Genomic DNA, 6485 nt, shown 5'->3' with positions numbered 1-6485 from the left:
AAAGCAGAGGAGATGTACATAGCCAAACCCAGGTGGCCAGCTCTTCCATCCAGTCAGATTCAAGAAGCATGTGCAAAGCACTTCGCCAGCCACTCTGGGGTGATGAGGAGATGAACAAGACAGTCTGGGATCTCTAGGCTCCCATTCATCTATTTATTTAGCAAATATTTATTGAGCCTTTACTATCTGCTAGGCACTGTTCTAGGCATTGGGAATGCAGTAATAAAGCATACAAAATTTTTGTACTTTCTGGAAGAGGAGACAGACAATACAAAATACATAAGTAAATGTATAATATGCCACATAATGGTAAATGCTATGAAGGAACTATTGTAATCTAGGCATATGCATGAAACACACATACACGCCTCTGATGGTATGTGTTGGTGCAAAGTGCTATGGTATTACAATGGAGGAAGAAATTGATTTTGCATGGAAGAATTTGGCAAGTAGTGAGATTTAAGCTGGCCCCTGAAGAAAGTTTAGGTCAGGTGAACATCGCTGCAGTACAGGGAAGCAAGAGAAAAGCGCTCCCTAAGCATCTGAAACATTTCAGCAAAAGTCCAGGAGTGAGAAGAGAGGGGGATGCAAAGCACATTCAAGGAGCTGAGTAGCTGATGCCAGCCTCAACAGTGGGTGGAATGGCAGGTGGGACAGGGACCTGAGATGGAAAGTTATGTAGATGTTAAGTGATGAAAGGTTTTTACTGCCAGGCTGAGGAGTATGAGTTGAACTCTGCATGCTATGGGGAGTTACTGAGTGTTTTGTGCAGGGAATGTCCTGAGCAGATGTGTTTACAGATGCAAGACTGGCAGATGAAATGCTTGTCCATGTGTAGGGAGACACCTGGAACGGTGCTGGCCCTTGTGGCTGGCATCTAGGGCATTGAGGCAAGGACAGTCTTTGGTTTTCATTAGGTAACAGGTGGCATTGTCTTATTACTCAGATTATTCAAGATAACAAGCTACATCTGCTTTCCCTGGACATTTGCATTCAAATGTGATCATTCCTTTATTCCCAAGCCATGGATATTCAAGTTCTAGGACAGTAAACTGAGGCTCTGCTAGATAGACTTATCCTCCTTTTACAGCTGTAGTTGAGCAACTTGATAAAGTTCTGGGTGCCCCAGAACTTTATCTCTATGGATAACTTGTAATTGATTTCTCGCATAAAGCCTCAGTAAGGCCTGCAGTAAGAGGTGCAGCTTGTGTCTTCCTTCTCTTGACAAACTGCATAGAGATGGTCAGAGAAATTTTGGAAAGAATCCCACCACCTTCACTCTCCTGCCGTTGAAATTTACCCTCATGGTTCGTAAGTAATGCAGAGCCACAAAGAGAAGAGAAGCAGCAAATATGTTAATTTCACATGTTTATTTTACTGTTGATAGGGACAGGAGGCTGAGAAATTCTGGGCAGAAGAGGGCAGGTCCGTGGTGAGGGCCCCATCCTCAAGCTGAAAAACCCATACCGTGGCCCAAAGTGAGAGTTTACATCTCTGTTTTCTGGCTGGAATTTTGCCTTTTCCAAAACCACCCACTGCCTACCCTGCCCCCAGTCTTGTGCCCATAAAACCCCCAGGCTCAGCTGTCAGAGGGAGGAGAAGCAGCTGGGTGTTGGAGAGAAGCAGCTTGACATCAGAGAGACAGCTTGACAGCATAGCTTCCTGCTCCATCCCCTTTCAGCTTCCCTTCATCACTTTCATCACTTTCATCACTTTCCTCAGCAATAAAATCCTCCACATTCACCACTCTTCAATTTGTTCATGCTACCTGATTTTTTCCTGGACACTGAACAAGAGATCAGGTGCCACAGGTACAGATACCAAAGGCTGTCACACTGACCTTCTGCCCTTGCTGATGGAAAGCAACTACCTCATGCAAAAAGGCAGAGGGCCCACTGAGCTGTTTATTTGTTTTTTTTTGTTTTTTGTTTTTTGTTTTTTTTGTTTGAGGCGGAGTCTCGCTCTGTCGCCCAGGCTGGAGTGCAGTGGCGTGGTCTCGGCTCACTGCAACACTGAGTTGTTTCATACTTCAGTTGTCTGTGGACAGCATCACAAGTTCTCCCCTCTAGATGCTGCCACAGGACCCACACAAAGTTTTGCTCCTGCTGGTGCCTGAAAGCGCTCACCCCGGTTCCTGCATCCACTCACCTGTGTGTTCCCTCCCGCGAGGGGCTGAGGGCAATGGATTCGAGTGAGTGGAGTTTGCCCCTGCTGGTGCCGAAGCAGCCGGCTAGCTCCAGCACCTGCACTCCAGTTCCCATCTGCAAAGGGGTCAGGGAAATTTCCTGCTTCACTGTCATCTCCCCATAGACTTCCCCTTTGCTAACTCAGCCAACAAAGATACTTGGTTCACCTACATTCACAGAAAAGTGTTTTTTATTCCCTTGTTCTTTATCTTCCACTTTGTCCTTCCTTTAGTCATTAGGTTCATTCTTCTGCCCCTCTCTCTGTTGCTGTTTATTGTGTCTGGAAGGGAGGAACAGAGATGCTTAAGTTAGGGGGTTTTAGGTATTTTTTTTTTGCCACATTTCCTATATAATGAGAATCTTTCCTCAAAGCCTTGAGTGAAATATCCATTTCTCAGAAGTGCTTTGTGGAGTTGGCTCTGGTCTTTTGGCCAGATTCCCGGTGGGTGTGGGCCTGGAACAGGAGCTGCCCTTGGGGGTCCGCTGCACAGCTGAAGGCCGTGCATGCATTCTCTGCCTCCCTGCTAAGGCCTGACTGGCCCACAGCTCTTGTTCTCTCCCCAGGGCTTAGTGGTGGAAATTCGAAGCTGGGAGGAGAAGGGCCAGTAAGGAGATGAGTAATAACGTGGAAACTCTGAAACCGCGAAGGCTTGCCAGGACTGAAGTCCTTCAGTTGTTTTCTATAGTCCTTTCAGTCAGTCAAAAAGAGCACTGGAGATCCCAGAATTGTCATCCCATTTGATTTACCTGTCTGCCTTCTAACTGTTTCTTTAAGGTGTTTTCTCCATAAAAATGCATGGTAATTAATGTATACACATATATTGCTGTAAAATGGCTTCCTGGGCTGGGATGGGGCTGCCCAAAGGGGGAAGCCAAAGAGCCCTTGCTAATGAGGACTGGTGCAATCAAAGGTTGTGCCCTCAAACTCCAGGGCACTAGTGGAGAGGGTCTGGGCTGTTAGTCACACTCCTTAAAAGCAAAGCAAAACAAAAACAAAGAGAACAAGTGTACTGGCCATTTCATCCCTTCAGATGGTCTGTGGTAAGGTAAACCTTTTGAAGCATCCCTGGCCATGTGTAAGGCTGCCCCTCAGAAGCAGTGCTGTGGGTTGGGTGGGGGTGGGGAACACTTGGAGCCCTGTATGTGACTCCTGGCTCTCCTCTTTCCAGCTCTGTGACCTTGATCAAGTCACTCCGGCTCTCTGTGCCTCAGGTCCTCATCTGTAAAATGAGGCCAAGGAGAATCTCTGCTTCATAGACATGTTATGAGAATGAAATGAACCAATTCCCATCAAACCTTTAGAACCACCCGCTCAGGGACTCCACCAAAGATCCTTAAGTACAGCATGTAAATTTAGGTTAAATACCAGAGGGGAGAAGGGAGGCGTGGCTTCTTCTTAAAAGGAGAAAGATGGCATGTTCCTGTAGACGAAGCTACTCGAGAGGCTGAGGTCTGGGAGTTTGAGACCAGCTTGGACAACATGGCAAGACTCCTCCATCTCCTTAAAAAAAAAAAGAAAAATTAATTTTTTTAAAGGAGAAAGAGCTTTCAAACATAGAGGTGATATGAAGAGGAAAAAGCTCTCTAGTATCTATTACTGAAGTAGAGGTGGGGCTCATGGCTCCCACAGACAAAAGCATAGGGGTATGGCTTACCCTTTGTCCTGCAGCGAGGGAAGAGAAGAGAGGGTGCTCGGAGGGATTTATAAAGCTGTTTTAATAGTTTGCTTTTCTAGTACAATTGTTCATTTGTGTAAGTCACACTTGCATTTACAAGAGCCTATATGATATCTAAAGACCAGGAAAATCATGGCGATACATTTGTAGGGCCTTGGGCTTGAACAGGTAACCCGAGTGCCATTTCAGAACGTGCTGCCTGGGTCTAGGGGTGTCGTACCTCATGTGTAGGGATGACCTTTTGAGAAGCTGAGACGCCACAGCTTTGCCTGGCTTGTGTGCTGTCTCCCGTAACTCTTGCACACACACTCTCCCGGCCCGCATCAGCAGCAGCCTCCAGCGTTGAACACAAAGGACTTTTGTTGTGTGTAATTATTTATAAAGCTGGCCCGTTTCCATTATGAATAATCATGATAGTGGGGATGAAGGAGAACGGTAACTCCACATTTGAAACTACTAAAAGGCTATGATTCATTTTTGGTCTCTTTATTAAGAAGCCTATCTCAGATAATTTGCAGCAAAGTTTTACCCTGGAGCAAGTTTCCTTAGTCATGTTAAATTCATGGGGAAAATCCTCCTAGGATTTAGAACTGAAAAATAGCTTTAATAACGGAAACGCTGATGTACAGAGCACGGAAAGGCAGCGTGTTCTAACCATTTAGGGAAAAAATGGGTAAGATGTTACTAATAAGCTGTGCTATATTTTTATCCTACCGTTTTCTTCATCTGAAGGAATGTGGAGACGAGCTTTTAAATTCTAAATGATTACCTGACAGCTTCCATCTCTAGGGTACATTACTAGCAATGGTTTTATTTTGCTATTCCCTTTACTTTACTAAAAACTCAGAGGACACATGCTCGGCAGAGCCCAGGCTAGGAAGTAAGATCTATGGACAAGAGACAAGAGTGCAGTGAACAGAACTGAGGAAGCCAGCACTTCTTGATTCCCTTTTATGATCTTTGTGGACACTGACCTTATCAGTAGGGCTGGGAGTAGGGGTTACCAGGGCCTCTAGCACCTTCCTGGATAAGACCCCAACCTAACTTCCCAACCCCATCTCCCATTATTTCATCCCAACCCATCCAACCACATACGCTGTATTTCAGTCATGCCAAACTGCCCACTGGCCCCCAAATATGCTACATTTTTGAACTGGCTCCTTCCACCCACCTTCCCTACCTGGCAAGCTCTGGCTCACCTTCCAAGACTCCTGTCCAATGCAACTTTCCTCCAGGACACCTTCCAACCTGAAGCAGAGCGAGTGGCATCTTCTGCTCTTCCATAGTACCTGATACCTGCTTCGATTGTGGGAACTTACTAGAGTGGAATTATTAGTTTACAGCCTCAACTGCCCTTGGATTCCCAGAGCAGGTAAGAACTATATCTCAGATACCTGTACCATGCAGCCCAGGGTTTCTCAACAGCAGCAATATTGATGTTTGGGGCTGGAAATTTCAATATTCTTTGCTGGGGGGGGTGTTATTCTGTGCATTGTAGGAGGTTTAGCAGCATTCGGGCCCTCTACCCACTAAATGCTAGTAGCCACCTACCCGCATTGCGACCCTTGAAGAACATCTCCAGACAGTGCTCAGTGCTTCCTGGGGGCCAATATTGCCCCTGATCCAGAACCACTGCCCTAGCCCTAACAGAGAGCCTGATGTATTCTAGGTATGTAATGTGCACTGCACTTGCTGAATTAGTAAATCAATGCCCAAGTTAAGGAATAAAAGCCCACATGAATCAAACATATAAACACCTTACTGTAGCTTTTACGCACGTATCAAAGCAAAGCTGAAATCTTTATTCCAGCAGTCACGTCTCTTCATGAACTGGCTCTACTGCTGTCCTCTCTCATATCCTTTGCTCCTCGCCTGTGGGCTCTTTTGCATTCTCATGCTTTCCCTTTCCATCAGTCCAAATCCTGTACTTACTTCAAGACAAAGAACAACTTACCCACTTTAAAAAGTGCTCCCCCATTCACTGGCACCCCTTCATATAAGAATACATATATAATACACATATATCTATATATTCATTAGTTTTGGTTTTAGAACTGCTTATCTTTTTGTTTCACATAGATACCTTCTCCTCAACTAGAAGAATCGCTCCTTGATAGAAAAAAGAGCTTACCCCTTTAAGTTTTTCTTGCCCTTAGCACTATGGCAAGCTTTATGAACAACAGATGTTTAGCTTTTGCTTAAAGCGTATTTTTTCTTTGAGGTCTGTTCAATCTGTATCATTTGTGTGGTCCTGACATAGCTTTGTTTTGAAGAGGCATAGGGCTAACTCTTTAATATCCTGCAGTTTTTAAATAAATGAATTTCAAGAAGATTCTGCAGATATGAATAAAAGTAATTTTCAGTGTTTTGGAATGTCTATGAGAAGGCACTCAATGTGATAAGCAGTGAGAAAGACAAGAATGATTGTGTTTTTGTCTTCAATTTGGATTGTGCTTAAATTCCACTTAGGTACCTTTCCCCATCGCTTGATCAGACGGTATTAAAAATTTCAACTTTCCTAATTTATTCTTGGCTCTCTAAACACACCAACATCCCTGGATCCCTCCTTCTTCAGGCACGCATGCAAATGCAGTGACGTGTGCATGCACTTTTTGTTTTTGAA

At 44.8% G+C, this 6485-nt stretch overlaps 1 long non-coding RNA gene across 1 annotated transcript; it reads right to left on the bottom strand.

Annotated features, from left to right (window-relative positions):
* Positions 1–1147: 1147 nt before the first annotated feature.
* On the bottom strand, positions 1148–4187 carry LOC126952916 (uncharacterized). The gene is made up of 3 exons (XR_007725069.1): positions 4083–4187; positions 3553–3687; positions 1148–2466 (listed from the first exon to the last, which is right to left on the bottom strand). It is a non-coding gene; the product is annotated as an uncharacterized LOC126952916 (long non-coding RNA).
* Positions 4188–6485: the final 2298 nt, after the last annotated feature.

The sequence above is a fragment of the Macaca thibetana genome, chromosome 4 (assembly GCF_024542745.1).
Source record: "Macaca thibetana thibetana isolate TM-01 chromosome 4, ASM2454274v1, whole genome shotgun sequence".
In the NCBI taxonomy this organism is placed as follows: Eukaryota; Metazoa; Chordata; class Mammalia; order Primates; family Cercopithecidae; genus Macaca; species Macaca thibetana.
Note: the sequence above shows the minus strand (reverse complement) of the source record. Positions and strands in the feature narration are given on the sequence as shown.